Source organism: Bactrocera oleae, chromosome 3 (assembly GCF_042242935.1).
Source record: "Bactrocera oleae isolate idBacOlea1 chromosome 3, idBacOlea1, whole genome shotgun sequence".
Taxonomy (NCBI): Eukaryota; Metazoa; Arthropoda; class Insecta; order Diptera; family Tephritidae; genus Bactrocera; species Bactrocera oleae.
Window position 1 is genome coordinate 17242181 of NC_091537.1, and position 12015 is coordinate 17254195.

A 12015-nucleotide genomic window follows, 5' to 3' on the forward strand; every position below is an offset into this window, starting at 1 on the left:
TAAACGAGTTAACACCTTCAAATTTCAAATATTCTTTAATACTTGATTTGCTAAATATGAGTTCAGTTTTTGTTTTTTCGATTATGCACATAATTTTATGCGATTTATAAGTTGAACCAAATGTCGACCAAATGGTCACCATGGCTCCATTTGCATATCTCCACCCATTTACACCAATTTTCGATGACCCGGTATCTCATTTCATCTGGAATTTCGGCTATAGGGAATAGAATATTGCCTTCGAGCTCCTCGAGCATTGCTTGTTGATTGGCGTAAACCCTTGATTTAACATACCCCAGAGAAATACATTTTCTTGGCGGCCAAATGACTGGGCGATATCTCGAAATTAAAAAGTCGCCAAACTTTTCACGCAATTTTTTTAAAGCATGAAGTGGCGCACCGCCTAGTTGGAAATAGAGAACTTTCGCGTCGATTTCATCAAATTCCGTTAAGAAAAGTTAGTCAACATCATGTTTTATAGCTCGCTATTGATAGTAACGGCATATCCTGCCTCATTCCGAAAGAAATAAGGCCCGATGATGCCGACATACTACAATTCACAACAAATGGGTCAGTTATTGGTCACACGATGATTTGACTCACGAACATATTAAGCCAGAAATGGGCCTAATCTGAGATGATAATTTTCCGAATAATGTTTTTTCAACGTGTTTTTCGAGAACGTGAATTTGTGTAACAATCTTGGTCAATTTCCAAGCGTTTTCTCAAAGTGAAACGTGATATGATGAAATGACAAACCTTACTGAACACACTGACAAAATTTGACGCAAATCTGTAAACAAATATGGCCGTCACGAGCTGTCAAAATCATGTCATCCCTATTGGTAGACGCTGTATGTATTGCGTCAAAACATCGACGCACTTGTTACTGAGTATGCGTCAAACCTGTATAAAAACGTAAAGCAGGCATTATAGGCCGGCAGCTATCGCTGTGACGTCATTGGAAATTGTCAAAATTGATGGAAAGCGTTTGGTAATAACTTTTTAATGGTCTCAACCCGTTATTTTCCACAATACATCAAAAATGTTCAGTTTTAAGCTATCAGCTTACGAAAAATATATGTGGTTTGAGACCACATAGTAAAGGTGTCATATATATTTTTGTCATACTGTATGTATGTATGTATGTATATTAACGTGTATGTATATTTATGCAGGCTTAGTTGATCAATCGCTACGTGGGCTGTTAGTAGCACCTGAGTACACAAATTTCGCCACTCAAGTTATTCAATATTTTCTGCGTATTTCATCAAAAAGGCGGCGAAATTCAATATTTATCGCAATAAAATAGATGTTTGTATTCTTGGAAAAACAATAATGGCTTAATTCGCCTTAAGTGTGTATATAATGTGTAAACATATGTGCAATAAATAATATTTGTATATATGTATGTATACCATATATAAGTAAATATTTTTTTAACTGAACATACATATATAAATACGTAGTTTCATATGTATATATATATATATATGTGTAAATTTATTTAGATGGCAACACAAGCTTAAAGATATGTGGTGGCTTGTTCTGCAGTACATATGTACACATGTATATATATAATGTAGTAAATGCAAAAACCGTTGCTAAAAACCATCTGCTGCTCGAATAATCTGACATTCATAGCTTAGCATTATCATCAGTGCCAATTCGTAATGACAGCAATCGAATTAAGGAAGCCAAACATGACATTAATCCATGAAATGGGACCGAACACATTCGGTGCATGTTTTCTCCTCTCTTTCTTATTGGAAACTTACAAAAACTTGGGTTAACGTCGAGTCGAGTCGCATGGAGAGCTTGACAAAAACTACATGAGGGAGATCGAGTGAAAGCACTAATACATACATAGATAAATTAGTAATAGTGTGCTGCATAAGAAAGATGTGGAGAATAGAAATGTAGATGAAGCAATCGAAATTATCATAATTATATTGGCTAAAGGGAAAAAAAATTTTGCATGTGTGGATAATAAATAATAAGTAAATGTGGAGAAAAGAAGAAGTAGAGAAACAGGAGGAGCAACTAATGAAGATACCATATTGAACGATCTAATCTATTGATGCATTGTAGAAACTTAGTACAAGTATATAGTATACAATAGTTTCCTTCATAACATTAAGACTACTTACTACACTGTCAGCTGGGTACAGGTGTATAAACTCTTGAAATACTCGTATGAGATACTCAAAGAGAGATCATATAATATTTGTGTACAATAAAAGTTGTTATTGAATAACTGAAGAGATTCACTATTCATTATACGCAAAAATATTATCTCAATCACATTTATGAAAATAGCTGTCTTCTAGTGGACAAGCGTTGTAGAGTTGTGAATTGCATAAGCAATACCAGTTGTTCAAGCAAATTGACAGCGGTTGGGATGCAACCTTGCGCTAGCATGTTCTCTGACGCTACTTTTTTTGATGGAGAAGTTCTTCATGTGATTCTGAGGTCTTGAATGAGGTCTCCGCATACTCTCTTCGACTCAATAACTCTATTATTACATGTAAATTTTTTGAAAAGAGAGCTGTTTTCTAGGATAGCGTGCAGAGAAATGGTGTCTCCAAAACATATACAAATATAAACTTAGCAACCCTCTTCAAAAATCTGTGTATCGGCAATGTCTTCCAATCTTTGACATTTTTCATGACACTACGCCTCTGGCTTTTTTTGACATAATGGTGAATCAACTTTATTCGCTAGATTGCTGAACAGTTTCGACGTCATCAGTAATGATGAATTTGATGAATGTAAAGTCCAAAGCTACGTTGTCAAGCATCTTTTTTGCGACCGATACTTGACGTCATTTTTCTAAAAGATTCAAGTCTTTTGCATCATCCATCAACAGAGGAAATATGGCTCATGCGGAAATTGTATATCAATATAAGACCTGCTTTTCGATTACTCTTGGTTTCACTAGTGGATTATTCGAAACTTATTAAAAAATCAAGAGTACCGTCTCAGTTTAGTCAAATACCTCAAGCCAAATTATCACGCTTTCGGGTTTGGCATAGTTCTTGCAATAAGAACAAAATTATCTGCCTTGCAAGCTTCACATATCGCATATAGAGCTCAGCTTCTTTTCAAAGAAATATTGTGTAATATTCCAGCCATCCATAGCTCGCTCCACCCCCTTTATAGTCTTAGCGACCTTTACACTTCTCAAAAGGATAAATAAGCTACATATTATCTCTCTGATGTCATACTACTGCAAATACACATATCTATATAAATACGAGTATGTACTCATATGTACATATGTACATATATCTGCCATGTGATTAATGCGCACGCAATTTTGTGGTTTATTTTACCGTCAATCAACTTGTGTGCAGTGACACAGAATCATTCATTTTGCTTTCACTTGAATCGACGGTGCAGACCGCAAAATTATTTATCGCACAGACATACACACATACATATATGCTTCCGGGTAACGGCGCCACAAAGCCACCATCGCGCCGTAACGATTGCGCTTTTCGCACTGAAATTAAAAAGAAATACAGACATAATCACCGAAATCGCACACCAATTGACACAAACGACTGCCCAGAGCGCCACCGGCTTGGAGCTGTGAGCCTGCCTTTAGTCCTCGATGATGCGGAAAATTATAAAAAGTAATGATTGCAGCCATTGGGGATACGCGCAATTCTTACTAATTCTTATCGCCAACAAACGTTTTTTTATTGTTTTTTTTTGTTGTTGTATTTTTCTTTTTTTCTTCTTTGCATTGCTGATTTTGTTAACAAATTGCTTGCGCGCTCAACTGCTACGGTGGCGATGTAGGAAGAGCAAAACAATAAGCATAAAAAATTTAATCAAATATCCAGCGCTAATGGGGACATTGTTTAGTGAACAAATTTAAAATTAAAATACAACAAAAAAATATATATATTTATTTATATAAATACAAATAAACAAAAGCGTTCTATAAGCGAAATGGGAAAGCATGACACAGCTAATGGAAAAATAAATAAATATTTGCAGAGCCCACACATTAAGAAGCGCTTAGAGTCTTGAGCATATTGTTTTTGTTGTTATTTGCGTGGTACCCTGTTGCTTCGTCGCATGCGAAATAAGCAATTTCTCTAATTTTTATTATTTATTCGCTTTATTTGCCGAACATGCTAAAAGGAAACACATAAATATTATATACGTATATGTATGTGTGTATGTACATACATATATGTAAATATTTAGTTGTGTATTTAGGCGCTGGCGACCAATACAAATAAATATAGAAATAATGCTAATATTGTTTGGGTAGTAAAAAGCCTATTGAGGTACGCAAATACCTAAAGGGCACCAAAAAACACACACACGAGCACATATATGCATGTATAAGCACACACGAAAAACTCAAAAAGCTAGCAGCAACTGTTAGCGCCTAAAGTGGAAAAAGAGCAAAGTTATTAAGCAACACTCATATTATATATACACCCTAGCACACATGAACACACATGCATACCTTACAAAAAGCACACACTCCTCATAAAGACACACGCGCGCACACACTCACACTTTTGTAAAATGTTTACCTCAAACTCTCAGCTTCTCATTGGCGTTAAGTTGGCAAACCACAAAAGCTGGTTTACACTATATTTTCTTGGCTTTACCGCTTTTTTCGGCCTACTACAGAGCACGCAACTTGCCAACAACAACACCAAGAACAACATCAACAAAAATAGCAGCAACAACACCAGCATCAGTAACAACACCAGGAACATTATCATCGCACCCTCACCACAGTTATGAAAGTTGTAACTAACGCACACCACCAATCTGCCCTGCTAACGGTACACAGCCCGAATATCCCCACTGAGAATATTAAAACGGTGCCAGGCACTTGAGCGGCCGTGCGCTAAAAGCCACAGTCTCCATCTATAGATATGAGTAGATAGTGGTCCTTTGTACTTTTCATCCGACTTATGGCGAGGGGCACACGTGCCAACGGGTGTGTAAATACAACATAGATATGTATAGTATATGATTTATATATACACATATGTACATAATGTCTACAAACTCTCCAATATGGGACTTTATGTAATCCTGTAGAAGTAAGGTGAACTTGTGGAACATTTTTCTGGTACTGTAATATTCCATGTGAGAAAAAATACATCATTGGTTACCGGTTTTTGCTATGAAACTGAATCATTTCCTATTCTTGATTACCTTATTGACTTTTTTGATGAACCTAAAATAGTTGAATAGGTATTCCTACTACCGACTATGAAATTTATTCAAAACTAGAAGTTATTTCCTTTTAAAATTATATATTTCAATGAAGAGAAGCTATCTGTTCAACTGGCATGTTGCTCATAGTCATATTTTGTTATTGCCAATTTATATCCATCCCAGTAAATAAATGTTTAGATTGACACTTACATATTCTGATACTTTATTTACTACCCAACTGCTTTTGGAAACTATTTCAGTAACTTTCAGCATAAAAAGCTTTAGAGGAGCCTTTAAAATTTAAAGGTAAAAGCAAAACAGCTTCACCTAGACTTACTATCGATCTTTCTATTTGAAATAAAATGAGAGGATAATAGTAATTTATGATAGTCACTCAAATATTATTAATTTATTTTTTAGAATCTTTGAAGAATCAAGCTTTTATCATTAAATCTTCGGTTCACTCGGTAAGTCAAGAGTTCCTAAGCGATCTTCGGCAGTACGGGTTATATTAGAGAATATATGAGCTTTTATATACAGGCATATAAGTTTATCAAAAGCACAAAGCATGAAAGCTTATAGGAAATAAACTCATTTAAAAAAATAATAATAAAAATTGAGAAGAGAACCACAGCAGGCAGTCACTAGCGTACCGCGATCTAGCTAAGCTACTTAAAACCTGTGTTTTTTGAGACGCTTTGCACTCTAAGTCTAGTCATATAAGCTTATCAAAAGCAGAAAGCACGAAAGCTTATAAAAAAGGTCATTTAAATAAATAAGGAAACAAAATAAAAATTTAGATGAGAACCAGAGCAGCCAGGATCTAGCGTACCACGATCGAGCTAAGCTGCTAAAAAGCTTGTTCTCTCCGAAGCTTTGCACACTAACCTCAATATAGGTTTTCTATATATTTGTTTTCTTGCCTTTAGAGAATTTATGTTATTCATGACATTCCATAAAGATTCTAGGGCAATTACGGCTGCATCTGGCAACCCTACCAAGGCCACCTTTAAAGTACCAGAAAATATTCTAACAAACGCTGTAATTATTCCTCGGCCGCCACATTTTAACCCGTTGTAAACGCATACCCCATTGGGTTCATGTTGAAGTTAGCGCGGCCTCACAGACATAAAATATATATTTTTACTGTTATGGATATATATAAAAATTTATGAAACATTGCCATTTTTACATTTATACATTGGTTATAGCGATTTTCATTCAGAAATTCCTGACCCAAGTTGTGTCATATAAAATCCGTTATAAATTCTCGCTGCTCTTTGCAAACCACATACACATGTATATGTATACACCCATCTATAAGTGTGTGAGTGTGTGATAAAAAAATATATATCATTCCCTTGAGTTTATCTACGTGGTTAGTGGGTTAGTGAAGTCGACTGGCAAGCTTTTGCGAATACGAATATACGTATGAATGTGTGGGTGTAGATATGTGTGTACACAGGCGCGCGTAGATTGTAGCTATTAGGGCACCACTGCAATTCACCGGTGAGTTCATCAAATTTGCGGACAAACGTGTAAAAATGTGTGCATACGTTGATTTGTGGCTGATGTTTGAACAGGAAATTCCAACACATACACACACACATGCACAGCCATTTACTTTCATGATTTTTACGATGCAGGTGAATATGGAAAAAAATTAAATAATTTGCTCTTTCAGGCAGAGATATGGATATTAAAATTTTAATGAATAGTCTTAAAGACGCTTTAAAGGTTTGTGATGTAAAGAGAAGAACAGTTTTTTTTAGAATATTAGTAATATTAATATATTAATATTCTATTTTTATAGTAGAAGGGAAAGTAATAATATACACGTATAACTTACATAATATGCTTTTATACTTAAGAGCATCACACTTACCTATGCTTTCAAACCTTATTCCTTTTATTCTCGATTTAACACTTTTCGCATACTCATAAATTAAACACTAAAACACAGATCTGAAAAAAGAAAAAAGAGATCGGAGAATTATAAAAGTTTTTGATTATTAATTAGAGATACATGTGTTTTGAAAAATAATTTTCTATTTAAAGATAAAGAAAGAAATTTTATTTGCTTTCATCGATTATAAAAGTATCGAGTTTTGCATACTAGCAAACCGTGACTATTTTTGATAAGAACAAAGGAGAAATGCAGATTAGGTTAGATTAGGTTTGAAATCTCGTCCAGAGATCGCACTGGGACTACTATATGCAGTCCGTCAGTCAGTGTGAAGCCAATAAAAATAACCCCTATATTCGAGCTTATAAATCAGCAAAGCGCCTTGTGGCCGATAAAAATTTGCTTAGGTTTTTAATTGCTTTCCCACCACCCCGGTTGATCTCGCAAATGCAAGAAGGAAGTGTGAGATGTTTACACTTTGTCTTTTTTCATGCAACTTCTCTCAACAGTTAGAACCCCCACAACTAGGCAGGGGCTAGTCTGACTGAGGGCAAGGAGCTTACTGAATCTCTTACGATAGATCTTGGGTCAAAAGGATCTTACGACAGCGCACGAATCGATGGGAGCCCAGCGGTGGCCAAATTTCAGTGAACACACGAGAAGACGGGAACACCGATCTATTCATATTCTGCTGATAGCGGGGCTAGGGTAACCTTCCTTGCCAGCTCATCAGCTTTGCAGTTGTCAGCAATTCCGCTGTGACCTGACAACCACACAAGTCTTATCACAAAGTGACTCGCTGCCCTTTATAACGAGGTTAGGCATTCCATAACCAGCCCTAAATGCACAGTTAGTGAGCTAAAGTATCGCCGTCCTGCTATTAGAGGGGATAGTCACTTCTCTTAAGGAGGCTGCACTCCGGAGCAGTAAATCTACCGCTTCCCTAATGGCAGCAACCTCGATTTGAAAAACACTGCAATATTCAGGAAGTCTGAAACTGAATTTATAGACAGTTCCGTAAAAAAGCTCATTGCGCCTCTCTTCCAAGGGCTTCTATCCACCCACAGCTGCCTCGCAGGTATGTGCACAGAGAAAAAGCCGCCAGAGTTTGGTTTGCCGGCTATGTTCATTTAAGAACCCAGATTCTCTGAGTGTGATAGAGTCTTATCGGACCATAAAAATTATTATTTTAATAATTCGACACCGGCGCCATCTAAAGTGATGTGATTTAGCTAACCAACCGTGAATATGAGACAAAAAAATCCATATATGTATATGATTTTTAGTAATGATTTGATTGTCATCATCTTTTGGAAAGCTTTATTACGCTTTCAAGCTTTTAAATAATTTTAAAAAGTTTCTTCTATGTATCGTTGAATAAAAAATGAGTCTCGATTGATTGAAATCACGAATTTCATTAACTGTGTTTATATGTAATTCCATACTTTACACCAAAGGAATTTCAATAAAGCTTAACCTTCGACATACACCGATATACTGAAAGTGTTCTAGTTTAAAAATCAAACTACGTTACCAGACTAATTTTTTTAATTTCTTAAATCTTGAAATGATCATACAGCTACAACTTGATACCAACCTAACCTTGATCTGACGCCTGAAGCTAATGCAGCTGGTGATACATTCGTTTTAGTGCAATCCCTTGTAAGATATTGATTTTGTAAATAGCCGGTTACTACAATAATGAAAATATAAATAAAAAAAATATATATATTATTTTTTTGCTTTATTAAATTTTTCGAAATTCATGCCTAAGCTTGCGGGAAAAAATTGTCAAAATCGGTTTGGAAACGTACAACAGTCGACTTATCCGAGTAAATCAGAAACCAAAGAACGGCCTGTCTGTTCTCTCTTGTAAATACTATATAAGAATAAAGCTTTAAGTACGATCAAGACGAATCAAATCATCATGGATCGAGAAACTGTAGTCACTTTTCATTTGACGCAAAATTGGCTTGAGATGGAAGTTCTTGAAATAGTGTTTAAAAAACGGAAAATCAGCAGCTAATTTTATATTGAGTTAATACACTGCCTCAATATAAAATTAGCTGCTGACTTTCCGTCTTTTTAACACTATACGATAATAGAATACCGAGCATCACATAAACTTTTATGAGCTAGTATAACCCCTGAAGGAAACATAATTTTAAGTCACAACCTTCTAACAACAACCAGATCTATGAGAAAAGAGTTTAATCCTACATACCAGCTAAAGTTGGCTTATAAGCTTCAAATAAATCAGTACTCTAAACCAATTTCAAAACGTATAAGACTTCAAAGAGACTATTATGCAATATGTAAATTCATTATTAATTTACCTGAGTGTAATTTCTATAAAAGTGCATTGAAAAATGCCATCATTAACTTCTACCATTACCCAATCAAATTTAAGTGAAATTGACGAGTTTAATTGGCAATATAAAATCAATTACGATAATTCATTATGAGCAATAAAATATGTTTGTATGTGTGTATACAAATATGTATTAGCAAAGCGCGATGATTTTAATTAAAACTATTCAATTTGCTTGAAAAGTGGACCGGAATGATAAAAGCCAACAACAATTGGCACTCCGCAATAAAAATTAAATATAAATTTCAAATTAAAAAAAAATAGTAATAATTAATATACGATACAAACAACTACTTCCACAAAATGGCATGTTCATAATCAAGCTAATTATTTTGGTATAATTTTCGCATTTAAATTTACCGTCAAATTACAATTCAATATACATTTGGCCGCTTGAGCCGCTTAACATTTGGCGGGCATTTTAATTGGCCACCGGAAAGCTGAGAGAAATTTTCACTTGAAATTTCAATACCATAAATCAACATGAGAAATGCAGATAGATAGTAAAACAAAGAACACCAAAACACAAAAAAGTGCAAAAGACAAATTGAATGCGGCTAAGAAATGGCCGTTAAAGGGAAATGGCAAATGAAAAGAACAGAAAATAATTCAAAGCACTGCAAAAGTGCGCCACGATTGCTGCAACGCAATAAAAGTTGAAAGTACAGATTGGCCATGAGGTCCCGCTACGGCTGCTCTTCTGCCACTCGCCGTTGTGAATTTATGAATGAAATGTGTGAATATAAATCATTTTGAAAAATTCTCTACACTCCGTTGACTGCAGCGCCAGCTGCCATCAGTACAGTTGTCCCAGAATGCGAAGCGTTAAATTGCAAACAAACGGCCGAGAGCCTAAAGTAGTAACGTTATGCTAATGTTAAAAGCTTCGGAGTTGTTCGATTTAAATTACGTGCTTTTGATGCAAGAAAAATAGAAATTTTATATTCTTCCAACAAATAAATATAACTTAGCTTAACTTCCAGAAGTTTGTCTGAGATTTCAAGTGCTCAATGTGTGCTGAACTGATAGCTTCCAGCCTCTGAAGTTTGCCATATCGATATATATTAATATGTAATTCTTTGTTTCAAAAATTTTCAAAGTATACTAGAAATAAATGTCAAAGATATATGTACACTTTGACAGCTATTCCTCTAGGGAATTTGATATTTTAAAAAAATTTACGTAAATATAACCGTCAACTGTCAACAACTTCTTGGTTGTTCGTTTGAAGTTAAAAATTTTATCACGTTTGCAGCTGGTAGTCTCTCCAACTTTATAATGGAAAATTCTGATAATTTTGGTCATATGTGAAATTTTATAGGGAGGAATAATTTTATCGAGGAAAATCGATAGAGTACGATGAGAATACCAGATAAGCGAAAGTAAGCCGGAGGCAGTATGGAAAAACCACACTATATGCGCTCAAAACTATGGTAGTCAAGGAGCATGACCTTGTTAGCAATAACATCAAGCTATTGTGTGGTTGACGTCTCAGCGGAATCACCGGAAACTGCAAAGCCGCTAAGCTTGCTTGGAGAGCCTCAATTTGATCTGATTGGAAGCGAGTCGTTTTTCCGATGTAATCTTGAGTTCTAGCGCTGCACCTATGGACCTCCGTGCACTCGACAAGCACTGGTGTGAGCAACTAGAACTTGTGCGAACCGTAAACTACTTGCTTTCAACAGACGCCAATTTTCTTGCCCAATCTGTATTTAAGAAGGCGAGGTGGAGTAATATTGTTAATTTCTCCCGTCTTGTCCGTCTGTTGGCAGACTGAGATTGAAGTAACTCGGTAGACTCACCTTCGTCGAACCTAGCGCTTAAAATTAGCCACCTAAACAAATGTGTGGTAAGCTCAACACACTTCGTCGATCGATGAGTATCTGGTGATCTATTTTAAGAATTTATAGGTAACACAAATAATGAACATCTGCACAGGTTAGATTTATCGATTAGGCTCAACCCTACGACCTAACCTAACCTAACTTAACCTTGCTTAAAATTTTGTGTGAGACGTTTTGCGGAGTCTACTTTATCACGAACATAAGTAGTTGAGCGGCGCGAAGCATTTAGAGAAGGTCGGGAAGTCATCGAAAACTTCCTTCATGCGATAATGACGATAACATCGAAAAAGTTAAAGAAACATATTATGGTTTATGTTTTGGATATGAAGCTTGTCTATGCTACACTCGTTTGAATAGACAAAAACGAGGCCAAATAGAGGTCGGAAAAGAAATGCTTGACCCGTAGCTGAGTACCTTACATTCATCAAACGCATCAACAGTGGTGAAGAGAGGGGGGTTTATGAGTATGATGTCGAAACTGTTAAACAATCTAGCGAAGAGCGCTCAAAAAATGAGCCGACATCGAAAAAAATACAAAATTCGCTGAAGACAATGAAGGATATCCCCGCCTTTTAATAAATTTATGGAAAATTTAATACAGCATCAACATACTTGTATTGGCTCAGGAGGTTATTTTGAAGGCGATATTAAGAATTTGTATCAAAATACATAGTTTTTCCTTTGATCAGTCTGGT

At 35.6% G+C, this 12015-nt stretch overlaps 1 protein-coding gene and 1 long non-coding RNA gene across 4 annotated transcripts in view; one reads left to right on the forward strand and one right to left on the reverse strand.

Annotated features, from left to right (window-relative positions):
• LOC118681609 (uncharacterized) overlaps positions 1-12015 on the reverse strand; it is a 147495-nt gene that overhangs the window by 105238 nt on the left and 30242 nt on the right. The window contains exon 2 of the long non-coding RNA XR_004977348.2: positions 7085-7164. This is a non-coding gene — a long non-coding RNA (uncharacterized lncRNA). The remainder of the gene's footprint in view (positions 1-7084; positions 7165-12015) is intronic.
• IA-2 (tyrosine phosphatase IA-2) overlaps positions 1-12015 on the forward strand; it is a 134564-nt gene that overhangs the window by 85401 nt on the left and 37148 nt on the right. The gene's annotated exons all lie outside the window — the stretch shown is intronic.